At 52.5% G+C, this 15,608-nt stretch overlaps 1 long non-coding RNA gene across 1 annotated transcript in view; it reads right to left on the bottom strand.

The window, feature by feature from the left end:
• Window positions 1–1,726: 1,726 nt before the first annotated feature.
• LOC124503611 (uncharacterized) overlaps window positions 1,727–15,608 on the bottom strand; it is a 35,445-nt gene continuing 21,563 nt past the window's right edge. Inside the window, exon 3 of the long non-coding RNA XR_006960223.1 lies at window positions 1,727–2,901. This is a non-coding gene — a long non-coding RNA (uncharacterized LOC124503611). The remainder of the gene's footprint in view (window positions 2,902–15,608) is intronic.

The raw sequence follows: 15,608 nt of genomic DNA, 5'->3' as shown, positions 1-15,608 counted from the left end.
CAGAGCCCAGGAGAAATGCTTAGCTTGCCAACAGAGATAACAAAGTTTGTCGTCAGCTGTTGAGAAACCAGAGCACCCCAGGGGTTGGTGGCCTTGAATGCCGAAGCCCTGGTGGTGCCTGTGGCACCGAAGCTGTGTGTCATCCTAACATGATGCCAGTAGTGGTCATGGCAGAGCCTTGAGGCTGTAAAGACCCAGGGTGATCCAGTCTGACTCCCTACGCGGGTGATAAAGAGACTGAAACCCGGGGAGGCGGGACCTGGTCCAAGGTCACGGGGTGCTGGACGCGAGTTTCGGTCATTGCCTGCTGTAGACCGAACTGTGTTGCCCCAAAACTCCAATGTTGAGTCCTCACCCCCAGTACCTCCAAATGTGACTGTATTTGGAGACAAGGCTCTCTAAGAGTCAACTATGGTAAAATGAGGTCATATGGGTGGACCCTAATCCAATATGACTGGTATCCTTAAAAAGGAGATTAGGACACAGACACACACAGAGGGAAGACCAAGTAAAGACACAGCGAGAAGGTGGCTGTCCACAAGCCAAGGAAAGAGGGCTCAAGAGAACCGGCCCGGCCGACACCTGGATCTTGGACTTACGGCCTCCCGAACCAAACCAATCTCTGCTGCTCAAACCGGCTAGTCTGGGGTCTTGGTTATGGCAGCCCCGGGACAGGACTACAGTGCCCTTCTCGTCTGCTCCATGACACGGTAGCCGTTTAGGGAATGGGAACCGTAAAGCACGTCACTTTGGGCGCACCTACTGAAATTAACGACACGTTGGGCGAAGCACGTTTAATTAGTAACATCTACTCGGGAGAATCCCCAGGATGTCGCTCAGACTGTGCAGACGGCGATCCTCAAGTCATGGAAATGGCCCTTCTGTGTGACCGGTAAGCTACCTCTGCAACCAGACCCCAAAGAAGCCTTCCAGAACGTTCCGGGCGGCGATGACATCCCTGGGGGTGACCGTCTAAGGGGAGGGGTGCCCGCTGTTAAGACAAGACCGTTCATCTATTTGAATAAAACATAGTGAAAGTCTCACGGATTTATTTTCTGACTTAAGTTACAGGATTGGAGCAAGAAGCGAAGACAGGGAGACTTCCGAGAGGCGCGAGGGTGGAGGCGGGCAGAGGGGGAGGTTGAAGACGACCCGAAAACGGAACTCGCCCACGTGTGCGTCTGACCGAACGTCAGCGACCGGCCTTCTGTGGGCAGAGAGCGCAGAGCGCGGTCGGTGACAGAGGCCGCGGCCACACCTGCGGACTAGGAGCCAACCTGCCTCCACCGCTTGCCGGCTGTGTGACCTGGGGCAAGTTCCCAAACCTCTCTGTGCCTCAGGTTCCCCACCATGATTTTCAGTAGAAACCTCAGTCATCCCTCTCTCACAGGGTGCTCGTGAGGACCCAGTGAGTCAAAACCTGTGACGCTGTTCCGAGCACGGGGATTGGCACACAGAAGCCCGGGTCACCTTCGGTCAGCGGGTAGGGTCAGATTCTCTGCGAAGCGATGACCCCCCCCAAAAAAAAATGCAACAAGCGTTCGCATACAGGGCTGGGAAGGGCTCTGGAATCCCAGAGGAGACGGGGCGCCTGGGTGGCGCAGTCGGTTAGGCGTCCGACTTCAGCCAGGTCACGATCTCGCGGTCCGTGAGTTCAAGCCCCGCGTCGGGCTCTGGGCTGATGGCTCAGAGCCTGGAGCCTGTTTCCGATTCTGTGTCTCCCTCTCTCTCTGCCCCTCCCCCGTTCATGCTCTGTCTCTCTCTGTCCCAAAAATAAACGTTGGAAGCCCAGAGGAGAGAGCCTCTGTCTCGGCCGCAGCGGAGCACGCAAACCTGCGGGCTGGCTCTGGCATGGGGATCCGAGGCCACCTTCCAGAAGAGAGACCGCTGGGAGGCAAAGGTGGGGCACTTGAGAAGACAGCTGCCATCTGGGGAACCGCGAGGAGCCCGTGGCCTCTGGAGAGAAAGCTGCGTCGGGGACGGCGGTGGGAAATGAGAGCGGAGGGGCTGAGAGCCGCCCGCCTGGGTCGATGCTGAAAGAGAGAATGGACGGAGGCCCCGGGGCACGGGAGTCGCACCTCCGCAAGAGCGTGAGCAGGAGGCGGGGTGTCCGCAGAAGAGACAGACGTTCCTGCTGCCGCGAGGGGTGCCCCCGGGTCCGGGTAGAGATGACACGGGCCGAGACGAGGGCCGTGGCCGTGAGGGTGGCGGCAGAGGCAGAAGGAAGGGCGGCAGGCGGAGGAGACGCCGCGGGCACCGGCTCATCTCCTCCCCCGAGCACGCAAGGCACCGCATCGCCTGCTCCCCTGGCAGGGAGCGTGGGGGCCACGGGCTGAGTTCTGGTCAGTGGGATGGGGCAGAGGTGACGTGAGCCTTTCCCCGGCGTCTGGCAGGGTCCCCTGGCGTGCTCCTTCCCTTCCGCAGCGATCCTAGAGGCGTGGGCTCCAGCTGGCAGGGCTAGAGCTGGAACAATCTCCGAGAGGCTACCTGGAGGCGAGCCGCTTGGGGTCGTGCCCCACCCACGTCAGACTGCACGCGGGCAAGACACAAACGTTCGAGACGGTGAGCCACTGAGGCTTCCGGGCCACCTGTCACACAGCGTAGCCCACCTGACCGCGCCGGGGCGATCGGAGCCCTGGTCACTGGACTGGACGGGGCCGAGGACAGAGGCGAGTCCAGGATGGGCAGCCAGGTGACGGGGTGGGGGCGGGGGGTCGTTAACTGTGGCGGGAGATGCCAGAAGGTAAGTCTTCACTTGCATCTCAGACACCAGGGTGTGGGGAGCTTCTGGCAATAAACAGAGGACGACCGGGAACGTGTATGTGAAATGACATCGGGGAAAAGGCTAGAACCGCAGCTGCAGGCTGGAGGGGTGTCCGCGTCCAGGTGGTGGCTGAAGTCCTGCAGAAGGAAAGAAAGCGTCTGGGCGTGTGAGGCGAGCAATGGGCAGAGAACACGAAGAGCTGAAGAAAAAGAACAGGAAAAGGACCCAGAGAAGGAGTAGGAAAGATGCTGCCGTCCGAGAAGAACAAGGAGAGTCTGATGAGGATGCCAAGGGAGCAGAGGCTTCCAGAAGAGAGTCATCAGTCATCAGTCATCAGCGGGGTGAAATACGCAGACACGCAAGTCAGATGAAGGCTAAAAACCACACACCACGTCCAGCGACTAGCGGGCCACTGGACCCCGTGGGAGAAGCCTGGCCAAGAAGACGGGAGGTTGAGGGAGAGGAAGTTTCCAGCAAGGTGAGCACTGAACAAGGAGAGGTGGAAGAATGACCATCAGCTGGGAGAAGACACAGCAGAGGGAGGAGTACTTGATGGAAAGACACTGAACACGCAGCAGCGCGGGGCACGGCAGGAATGCTGAAGGGAGCCAATAAACCACCACAACCGTCCCAGGGCACTTCCTCCAGGGGGCTTTCAGTTTCCAAGACGGCAGCCCGTGCGGACGCTGCCCCATTTCCAGGGCGCCAGCCTGCTGGTGCGGAAATCGCCGGGCCCGAAATCCAGGGACAGAGTCGGAGGCAACAAGGACTGGATTCAGCTAACTGATAACCCCTTGTGCAAAGGCCCTCGGCAGGAGGCTAGCAGGTGTTTACGATAGTCCCAACCCTTGAGACGCTAGCGGTCCAAGAGGCGAGATAAGGCAGGTTCAGAAATAACTCACTGGAGGCAGACAGTAATAAGTGCCCCAGAGACGAGCAGATAAAGTGCTGAGGGAGCTCCAAAGGGAGATTACTTCCAGCTGAAGAGATCAGGAAAGCAACATTTGAGGCAGGGCCCTTGGGGTCCAGGCCTCATCTATGCATGCCAATGTCACTTCCAGGTTCTGGATTAAGGCTGTCCCTCCTTCATCTCCCCTGGGCTTCCTTCTCGGTTTAATTAGCTGCCGCTGTAAGTGTTCTTTTACTGAATACCCTTTGTTCCGCGCATGAGCCACGGCATCGCGAAGCCAATGTGGTCGGAAGAGCTGACTCTTGGGTCTCCAGAGGCACCCCTGGGATTGCGGGAGCAACAGGTGTCCGAGCAGGCCCCAGGATGGAGTGAGCACCCGAGTCGCACGCAGTTGGCCAGACTGGCACAGGCCACGCGGGATCAGCTTTGACAATTACAGGCCATGTTCTCCATCTCAGCCCCGGCTGCAGAGGAGGTGGCCTACCCAAACACCTTGTCTCACGGTTCCGGGGGCCGGAAGGGCTCAGGGCACCGGCCTCGCTGGGTTCTGGTGAAGGCCCTCTTCCTGGCTTCCAGATGCCGCTTTCTGGCCCCGTCCTCACGGGGTGCAGAGAGAGATCATCTCATCGTGTCTCTTTTGATAACAAGGCACTAACCCCATTTATGGGGGCGCCCTCCTCGCAGCTGAATGGGCTCCCAAAGGCCTTGCCTCCTACCATCCCTGGGGATTTGTGGGGGGACAACTGAATTGGGGGTGGGGGGGATACAAGCATTCAGCCCCTTGCATTTCTTTATAAAGTCCCTCCTGATGGATAATGAAAACTCCAAGAGGTAAGCTTTGCTTCCTGAATCTTCCAAATAATACATTCACAGCACAAGGGACATCAATATTTTTTCTAAAAAAGAGAGAGGGTTCACATAGAGAATTGATTAGCGGTTAATTTACAAAACAAATAAATTTTTTTTTAATGAAACTGAAATCAGGGGTGCCTGGGTGGCTCAGCCAGTTCAGTGTCTGACTTTGGCCCAGAGTCATGATCTCACGGTTCGTGAGTTCAAGCCCCCCATCGGGCTCTGTGCTAAGCCTGCTTGGGATTCCCTCTCACCCTCTCTCTCTCTCTCTCTCTCTCTGTCTCTCTCTGCCCCTCCCCTGCTTGCACTTTTTCTCTCTCTCAAAATAAATAAATAAACTTTAAAAAAAACTGAAATGGGCACAAAAATCAGTAACTTTTTAAAAGTACTTTTGGGGGTGCCTGGGTGGCTCAGTCAGTTGAGCATCCGACTTCAGCTCGGGTCATGATCCCAAGGTTCAGTTTGTGAGTTCAAGCCCCACATCGGGCTCTGTGCTGGCAGCTCAGAGCCTGGAGCCTGCTTCAGATTCTGTGTCTCCCTCTGTCTCTGCCCCTCCCGGCTCATGCTCTGTCTCTCTTTCTCTCAAAAATAAATAAACCATTTAAAAAAAAAATTTTTTTTTAAGTACTTTTGTATCTCTTAACTTGATTTCTTTTCACACTACCTTTTGGAGTCCCAGGTGAAAAAAAAATCAAAACACAACGTTTGGGATCGACCTGAGGCCACAAAACCAATTGTGGAGAGACAGGCACTGTGGGAAAGATGATCGTTAACTCCAGAATAGCTCTAAGTTGACTCTTGGGAAAGGGTCTCAGAGAAGAAAACTCCTTGGTGTTCTGCTTTTCTACCACGCGCACTAGCCTCCCTGGGACCACCGTCACCACTTTCAGGGTTGAATTCTGGAGCCACACTCCCAAGAAGGCTTGCGGGCCAGGAGTGGAGGCGGAGGGAGGCTTGTGGGCTGCTCACCTCGCACCTGCCCTCAGAGTCGGGTGCCACAGTCCCCAGGAGGGACTGCAGGCCTCCCCAGTAAACCAAACCCCACTTTCTGCCGATGGAACCTTCCTGGTTTACATCTGGGTGCCGGGCATCTCCCCATGCCCACCGCTGAACCTCTGAACCCAAACTCCCGTTGGCTGGTACTTCCCGACGACGCACACGCGTCGTGAGCCTTGGGGGCCCCGCTTCCGGTCCCCACTCCACCCGTCTGCAGTGTGCACGGGGACTACTGTTTGGAAGCGGAAGCGCGTGTGGCTTGGGTTCTTTTTATTTCGGGGCCGATCGGCTGGAGAAAAGGTGTTTTGCGTGGCGCGATGGAAGTAGACCATCTCCTCGGCGTCTCCTCTGCGAGCCGCTCCGCAGACATATGGCCTGCTTTCCCACCAGCTAGGAAGTGATTATTGGAGCAGCACAAACAGATTTTTTTGTCAAAGTGGAGGTGCGATTTTCTCAGGTTTTGTGAGAACACACACACACATATATTTTTACCGATCCAATCTGTTTTCCAGCAGCCCAGTGGCCGCAGGGCCCAGGAGGCCAGCTTGAATATTTGGGACTCACATAGGTGTGGGTCTCTGGAAGCTTCAAGCATACCTCAGCTGACAGGTATGGCCACTTAGCCAAGGAGCCGGGAGCACGGAAGGAAAGCTAGGCTTCAGCCAGAACAGGCCTGGGGGCGGGGGTCCCAAGTCCGTTTTCTGCGTCCACAGGTAGCACCGACCCTTCCCACCTCCCTACCCTCCCAGGCCCTCCCCTGTGACAGGAGGAACCACCTGCACGTAGAACCATACAACAGGGCTCACCTGCTACATGGGGCCAGAACTTCGTTTTATATTCACTATCGCTGGTTTAGCTCTAAGGTCTCTTTGAAATAAAATTTAAGGCTTGCAAGAGACATTAGGGTAAAGACAGAAGATAGAAGACATTCCTGTACTTTCACTACCTCCCTCATTACCTTGAAAACGAAAGCTTTCTTGTTTTGTTTTACAGCACAGATCTGTGCTATCCAATATGGCAGCCAATGGCCACGTGTACTACGTTTACATTTTTATGAAATAAATTCTCACATTTAGTGTGTGCTGTGCACTAGCCGCACCTCAAGTGCTCAACGGTTGCAGACGGCCAGTGGCTCTCATACTGAGCAGCACAGATAAAGAACAATTCTGTCATCACAGAAGATTCTATTGGACTATGCTGGTAGAGACCCACAAAGAGTGAAGGAGGCAGGGAAAGCACTGTGGGAGAATGCTGGGAGCTGGAAAGCACGGGATGCATGGTAAGCGGCTACACAAGTAGGATAATCAAGCTCAATCGTAAACCAGAATTGAGAGGGCCAAGAAGCCAGTTGCCCTTGACATTTGTAAGGCCTGGGCAGGAGTACCGAAGCAAGCCACATGCCCTAACTCTGAAAAAAAGGCTGAGTCAGGATAACAAACTTTGTTGAGAAGATTAAAAACTGCCATCTCTCTTCTACCTTGACAAACACGCCTTCTTGATAATATAAAAGGACGACGTGTTAGCTTGCTAGGACTCGCTAACAAGGTACTACACATTGCAGAGCATAAAACAATACAGTTCTGGAGGCTGGAAGTCTGAAATCAGAGTATGGGCAAGCCTGGTTCCCTTTGAGGGCTTTGAGGGATAAATTGCCCCATGCTTGTGTCCTGGCTTCTGGTGACAGCCGGCAATCCTAGCATCCCCTAGCTTATAGGTCCATCACTGTCTCTGTCCTCATGTGGCTTTCTCCCTGCCCATCTGTCTTTACATGGCCTTCTTATAAACACACCACTTATGTTGGCTTAGGGACTCTCTCTACTCCAATACGACTTTATCTTAACTAATGACATTTGACAAGGACCCTATTTCTAAAGGTCACAATCTAAGGTGCTGGGGGTTCAGACTTCAACACACCTTCTTTGGAGGACGTAATGTAAGCCCTAACAGCCAGATTCAGATTGGAATTCTCAGACATCTCTGACTTCTGTGTCAGAACATTGCATCACGAGGAGAGTCCCTGCTGCTGAGCCTTCTCTTCTTTCCCACCCCCAATTCATCCATGTCAGAGGGGCCTGGTCATTTCTCCATCCATACCTCCCACAGACTGTTGCCTCTCATTAGAAAGATTGGAAGATAGGGGTGCCTGGGTGGCTCAGTTGGTTAAACATCAATTCTTGGTTTCAGTTCAGGTCATGATCTCACAGTTCATGAGTTTGAGCCCCAGGTCGGGCTCTGCACTAACAGAGCGGAGGCTGCTTGGGATTCTCTCCCTCTCTCTGTCCCTCCCCTGCTCGCTCTCTCTCTCTCTCTCTCTCTCTCTCAAATAAATAAACTTTAAAAAAAAAAGAATATTGAGGACAAAAGAAAACCTTACAAGCTGTCAGGGAGATACAAATAGGTCTCATACAAAGGATCAGGAATCAGAATGATTATGATTCTCAAGAGCAACCCTGGATACTAGATTACAATTCCGGGTCTTCAAAATCTGGGAAGGGGGAAATCATTCCTAAACCAGAATTCTGTACCAAACCAAACTATCAATTCAGGGTGAGGGTACAATGAAGATAGTGTTAGTCATTCAAAGGGTCAAAATATTTACCTCCCACATACCTTCAGGAAGCTATTGGAAGATTCTGGGGCACCTGAGTGGCTCAGTCAGTTAAGCATCCAACTCTTGACTTTGGCTCAGCCCAGGATCTGATGGCTCATGGGATGGACCCCAGGTCAGGCTTCATGCTGATAGTGAAGAGCCTGCTTGGGAGTCTCTTTCTTCCTCTCTCTCTCTGCCCTTCCTCCCCACCCAACCCCACTCGCACTTGCTCTCTCTCTCTTTCTCAAAATAAACTTTATAAAAGAAGCTATTGGAAGATTTGTTCCACCAAAAGAAGAGCAAAGACTATAAAAATATGCATGAAACCCAACACAAGACATGATCAAAGAGTAAGCTTCAGACTTCCAGTTTTAGCTCCAACATGTAATACTTTGGAAGTTGTCACCCACCATTCTTACCAGATGGAAAACTGAAAATAATGACTTTTTTTGGACTCATCAGAGACCTGGTGTTGCAGGACAAACCACCACCCCTAAGTCGGGAGAGACAAGGTACATGCCAAATCATAACCAAGATCTTACCTAGAGCAAAAGTCATAAACTAGAGTCATAAACTGGTAGAGACACTTAAGTGATAATTTTAACAAATTGCTGGAGGCTGAGTGTGGACTAGTCTAAAAGACAGAAACTCTTGAGGCTGCAGGATTGATTGGCTCTCACATTTTGGGAGGGGGGTTTACTTCCAGGAACCCCACCAAGTTCTCACAAAGAAGAATCAAGAAATATCCCTGCCATGGTTCTGGGAGGAGGAGGGAAGGTAATCATGTGTAACATGCCCCAAGTATTCTCCATAACAGATGCCAATTTTCCAAGGAAGAAGACTGCCGGGGCTATCACAGCTTGGGGGAGGGCATTTCCCCCAATATAGTACCCTCTAGCTTTCCTATATTGCCTACCCAGGAAATGGCAGGGGAACATAGTTAACAGGGATCATCGTTTCATGGAAATAGGTTGGGAACACATATTATAACATGCTAACACTAATCAAAAGAAAGCTGGAGAAGCCACATTAATTTCAAACAAAGCAGACTTCAAAATAAGGGAGATTACCAGGGATAATGAAGGGCATTACATAAAAGGGTCAATTCTCCAAAAAGTCATAAAAATCCCTAACATGAATGCACCTAATAACAGAGCGTCAAAATACATAAAGCAAAAACTTATAGAAATGCAAAGAGAAGTAAACACATCAACCATTATAGCTGTAGACTTCAACACCCTCAATCAGTAAATGGTAGATACAGCAGGCAGAAAATCAGTAAGAGTATAGATGACCTAAACAGCCAGTGTGATCTCACTGTGATTTATAGAATATTCCATCCAACAACAGCAAACTACATTTTCTTCCTCAAAGAGTATAATTCAATTTATATGAAAGTGAAAAACAGCAAAACTAATCTGTGTTATTAGAAGTCAGGACATGGGTGCCTAGGTGGCTCAGTTGTTTAAGTGTCTGGGTATTGATCTCAGCTCAGGTCTTGATCTCAGGGTTTGAAATCAAGCCCTACATTGGGCTCCACTCCATGTTGGGTGTGATGACTACTTAAGAAGAAGAAGAAGAAGAAGAAGAAGAAGAAGAAGAAGGAGAAGGAGAAAAGGAAGGAGAAAAGGAAGGAGAAAAGGAAGAAGAAGGAGAAGGAGGAGGAGGAGGAGAAGAAGAAGAAGAAGAAGAAGAAGAAGAAGAAGAAGAGGAGGAGGAAGGAGGAGGGGAAGAAGAAGAAGAAGAGGAAGAAGAGCAAGAAGAAGAAGGAGGAGAAGAAGAAGAAGAGGAAGAAGGAGGAGGAGGAAGAGGAGGGGCAGGGGGAAGGGGAGGAGAAGAAGGAGAAGAAGAAGAAATCAGGATAGTGGTTGCCTTTGGAGAGCAGGATAGGGATGGTTACTAGGAGAGATATAAGGTATGCTTCTAGGGTACTAATAAAGTTCTATTTCTTGACAACTGCATATGCCCTTTGTGATAATTCATCAAGATACGTACTTATGCTCTGTGCGCTTTTTTGTTTGCATACAACACTTCAGTTAATTTTTAAAAAGAGAAACAAAGGAATCCCCTGGGATCATGGAGTTGCATGGAGGACACTCAGTTCAGATGCCCAGGAGCTGCCAGTGCACTTGGAGCAGCTTAGGAGACTCCAGAGTAAGTTACCCCAGGAAGATGAAATTGAATTGCTTCAACAAACATCTGGAATCAGAAGGGAAAAAGGCAAGTGTCCCAAGGATAGGGAGAGATGGAGGTGGAGCTGTGTCTCCACAGCCTGCACAAGAGTACAGATGCTCTTAAAGAACTTTCTTCTCTCGTAGAGGAAAAGAGGGTGGGGCTAGGAGATGGTTGATGACTTGGGTCAAGACTCATGGGATTTGGATAAGAGGAGCTTCCAAGTTCCCTGGTGTTCTCTCAACCTGTAAATGGAGTCTGAAGGAATAGAAATATTATTTTCTCTTTAACATGCTTCCTTTCGTTAGGATGCATTACATATTGCCATATGACTTCGAGGTGCTTGTTTTATGAGAGAAAACAATGTCCCTATTCACATTTCTCAAATCCCTTGAGACCAGTGTTAACTCCAAACTTAGTTTCAGTACATAGCTAAATGCACTCATAATCCACTTGCTTTCTCTTTGCTTGCCTTCCCCTCGTGAATGTTATAAATGGCCTATTTTCAATTTCCATAATTTTTCATTATAACAGGCGGAGGTCAAAAGAGCAGAGATAAATGAAATTATTAAATGGTCTCTCCACACTCTTTCTCAATCCCCACACGTATTCATTCATCCATCTTTTCACTAAGGGTTTGTTGATGAATGTAAGAACAAACCAGTGAAGAAATAGATGATTTCATCAGAGCTTGCCAACATGTAACAAAAACAAAGCCTTCACCCTCTTGCCTCACTATTCCCCTGTCAGCTGTTGAAGCCAAAGAGCCTTGAAATAATCTAGATGCCGACATCAAACGGACAGAAGAGAAACAGACAAGGGCACTCAACAACCACATAAATCAACCATGAAAAATCAGGAGGGTTTTTCCCCCCCGGTAACGTTTTTGTAATTAACCTACAAACCTAAATTCTCTGGAAAAGAACCCAATGCAAAATCCCAAAGTAGTAATGAAATTCCCACTTCTTAGGTTCGTGTTTCAGGCATGCCTCAATATTAACTTCTCATTTCCGCCTCTCCTATGCTAATCAGGAGCGAAATAAATACAATCTTCAAACTGTGGCCTTAAATTTAATCCCAGGTCTCTAGGGGGCCTTATTGCTTTTCTAGTCTGGCCTCCTCATTACAGAGATAAGAAAGCCAAGGCCCAGGGAGACAGCAAGCTGCCCAAGGTCACGCAAGGTCGGAGGTGCACTGGGACCGGAACCCGACCCTGCCCCTACATTACCTCCATAAGAGCAAACCAAGTCTCAAAAGATGCCCGTGTCCCTGCAGCAGCCTGAGAGCCCTGAGCTGGAACCGGAGATTCTCGGTGCTCGCCCAGCCTGGCCGCCAGCCCCAGAGAGCTGCGGCCACCTTCCTTCACCCTCCTCCAAGTTCGGAGCTGCCTCCTCCCTCTGCTGCCAGCATTTGACTTCACCTCCCGAGAATCCAGAAGCCGGCAGAGAGGAACCTCCACCTTCGCCCCCAGCCTGTGCCACGACAGGCCCACCTCCATCCTGTCTTGTCCCTCCTTCTCCCCAAGGCCAATCCCTGGAGCCCTCAGTTCGTGACCCTCCCTTCCCCTGTCCTCACGGCCCTTGTCACATGCAGGAGTCATCTCTGCTTCCACCAGCCTCTTGCAGTCGACCTCGAAACATGGCGGCTTCTTGCCTCGGAGAACACCGCTCACGTGCCGATTTGGGCTCTCTGCCCTTCTGGATCAGCCTCCTTTGAGGGCCGCCCGCCTCGCTGCTTCCCTTCCCCATCTCCTACTCCACCTCCTCCCACTGCCCCTCCCCACGGCCTCCTTCAGTCCAAGAGACTCTTCCCAGTTCTTTGCCCCTGACTTACCTGGTGATTTCAACCCTGAGGACCATCCCCTCCACAGAGCACTCTCCCCCACCCTCGAAGGAAGAGCTCCTCTCTGGGCTTGCTTGTCTCTGGGTCGACCCTCTCCCGCCTGCACTGGGTCCTGGCCCTCCTCCCTCATTTCACCCTCTCCCTGGAGGTGAGCACCCCCTCCAGGCCTTCAATTACTGTCTAGTCCCCCCTGACCCCCAACATCCAGCCTGAGTACACCTGCCAGAGGCCGCATGGACCGCTCCCCAGGAACTTCACACTCACCTCTTCACAGATACCGCCACCCTTCTCCCTTCCCTGCAACCTGTCCCTGGATTACCTCCCCTGAATCACTTGCCCCTCCCTACCTTGGCCACTAATCTCCAGTGACACTGAACTGTCTGGCCTTGGGGCTTCACCCTCCGTGGGAAACACTAGCCCTCTCCCGCCTTCCCCTTCCCGACCCCGGACTGTTAAATGACTAGGTCCTAACTCCCAGGCCTCAGCTTGGAGGCCACTTCTTCCACGGACCTCCTCCAGCTCCCCAGGTGAGCACTAGGAGACCCTCCCCTGTGTCCCCATCTCTCCCTGGCCCCACCCCCCAGAGCTGACATTGTGTGTTATTCACCAGGCCTGTGTCTATCTTGTTTGCAGCTAAATGCGCAGCTACAAGCACGCGTCTGGCTCAACAATGTTCCAGGGGGCGCCTGGGTGGCTCCGTCGGTTAAGTGACCAACTCTTGATTTCAGCTCAGGTCATGATGTCACAGTTGTCAGATCAAGCCCCTTGGGGTTCTCTCTCTCCTTCTCTCTCTCTCTGCCCCCCTCTCCTGCTTGCTCACGGACCCTCAAAAAAAAAAAAAAAAGTTCCAGTTTGTCAAATTCTAAGTTGCATGAAATAGGTGTTTACCTAGCTAGGTCGTCCTCTAGACCAGGTGCACCTGGAGGGCAGCGACTCTGTTCTAGCCACGTGTCCCAGTGCCCGGCACACAGCAGGCCTTAGTAAATGCTGCTTCTCTGCCCGAAGGAGACACTGCCCGCTGGGTAAGCCAGGACACCCTGATCCTCCTGGGCTCAGAGAGAAGAGCAGCTGGTCTAGGTGACAGTGACTTGGGCCGATCGTGCATAGTCATTTCACATGGGTCCCCACGCCCCACAGAGAGGAGTTCAAACTGATGACGTCACCTCCATTCAGCAGAAGCACTGCATCCTGGCTTCAGCGGGCATCTAAATGACATGGGGAGGACGTGTTGGCACCGGGCCTCCCGTCGTCAGAACTTCCTGTGCTGCCTGAGACCGGCCACTGGAGAATGCCTGATGCCTTCCCGGGAACAGAGGAGCAGGGGCCCGACCAGCTACACGGCTGAACTTCAGGGCACCTGGCGAGCCCTGGCACCGGGACAGCACCCCGGCCTTGAGCCCCAGCCACACACACGATGCTGCACACTGTGAAGAGCCAGGTAATGACCTTTGGACCCGGGGCTTTGCTGGAAAATTCAGCCACTGTGTCCTGACCGCCAGGGGCTGCTCAGTGGCGACCCGATGTCAGCCAGCCGTCCTGAGATCTAATCAGCCCCTGAGAACACAGCAAGCAGCCCCCTTCTGCAGAATCCGGACACAGGGAGACCCTAAAAAGTGAAGGTATGACCCCAAGCCGCTCAACTCGGATGCGTGCATCTGCTCAAGGGGCTGAGCGCACCAGCCCTCTCAGGGCTCCCAGCCTCGGCCGCTCACGGTCCTTGCTTCCCCTCCCCTCGTCATCCCTCACAGACAGCATTCAAGCATGGGGGCAGAGCCATATGTACCCCACGAAACATCACGTCACTCTCCCGGGAGCACAGCTCCCTGAACATTCTGGAGGGGGAAGCAAGGTTGGACGGGGGGCAGTAGAGCGGGGGGTAATAATCAGAAACCTCTGGGGTTCGAAGAGCCTCAGCAGCGATCGCCGCTTGCAAGCTACGGGTCCCTGGGTGAGTTACGTAACTTCTCAGATCATCAGCGTTCTCATCTTTAAAATGGGGTAACGACGGCGCATAACGAGGGGGGCACGTCACTCACGCATGGCAGTGCTGACTTCTCCTCTTCTCTTGATAAACTGGCCATATTTTTACTGTCCCAGACAAATAGAATGGATTGGTTTCATGTCCTTTTGAGAGACCTATTACGTTTCCCACAGTTGCACCTTATTTCCTGCCCTGTGAGAGGTCACGGGGGAGAGGACGGCCCCTACCTGCCACAGCCAAGCTTTGGCCGAGATTCCCTCCTACTCACTGAACAGATACTGGTTGAGGACCTGCATTCTAGAAGGGAGAGGTAGATAATAAACGATAAGCCTAATACATAAATAAGTTATGTAGTAGGTTAAAGGTCACAAGTGTTCTGGAGGGGAAAAGGAGCAGGGAAGGGGAAGAGGGGGTGGGGCAGGTTGTACATTAATTGGATCGGTCAACATGGACCTCACGGAGAGATGACATGAGAGCAAAGGCTGGAGTCAAACGGGGAGAAATCTGCGGAAAGACCATTCCAGACGGAGAGAATTGCTAGAACAAGGCTTTGAGATGAGGGCGTGCCCAGCATGTTTGCAGATGCCTCCTCAACACAGACATCTGGTCTACCCTTCGACCCCTGGTTCTCGTTCTAGGCATCTGCTGGCAGCCAGCCAGCACAGGCCCAAGCCTCGCTCGTGGTAGTCCAAGTCTGTCCACGGCTAGTCCCCGAGGCCCTGCCTCCCTGAGCTGCCCAGACGTCTCTGTATCACCTCCGCCTGCCAGGAGACCCCTCAAAGGGAACCGCGCTCCAAGACGTCCATCTTCGCTGTTCCCCAGCCTGCGCTTACAGCCTGGTCGGCCGACAGGGTTGAACTTCGTCCTCGACCCTGCGACAGGGTCCCATCCCACTCGCCTCGTCAGGTCCGGCACTCTGTGCTACTGTCTCGATCCGCGCGCCAGCCTCTCCTCGGTTGCCGCGGTTAGCCAGGTCATGCAGCCAGCTGTCCCCAGACACAGCCCGCGGCCACCAAGAGTGGTGGGTGGACTGGACGTAGCCTTACAAACAGAGGGCTGCCCGGACAGACGGTGGATGGATGGGTGGAGAAGCACATGGACAGATGGATGGGTCACAGGTGAGCTGCCTCCAGGGGAGAACACAGCCCTATTCTTCCGAGAGGAATGTTCTCTCACTCCCAAAGCACTCGGGGCGCCTGGGTGGCGCAGTCGGTTAAGCGTCCGACTTCAGCCAGGTCACGATCTCGCGGTCCGTGAGTTCGAGCCCCGCGTCGGGCTCTGGGCTGATGGCTCAGAGCCTGGAGCCTGTTTCCCATTCTGTGTCTCCCTCTCTCTCTGGCCCTCCCCCGTTCATGCTCTGTCTCTCTCTCTGTCCCAAAAATAAATAAACGTTGAAAAAAAAAAAATTTAAAAAAAAAAAAAGCACTGTTTCCAGGACGCCCATTCCCACAAAGACGGGCCCCCTCAGTCTCCATCCCTCAATCCCGGACTCACACCCGAA

Source organism: Lynx rufus, unplaced genomic scaffold, assembly GCF_022079265.1.
Source record: "Lynx rufus isolate CCGP_SWC_20201006 ecotype Redwood Valley unplaced genomic scaffold, mLynRuf1.p SCAF_8, whole genome shotgun sequence".
Classification (NCBI taxonomy): domain Eukaryota; kingdom Metazoa; phylum Chordata; class Mammalia; order Carnivora; family Felidae; genus Lynx; species Lynx rufus.
This window is presented reverse-complemented; position numbering and strand designations above follow the sequence as displayed.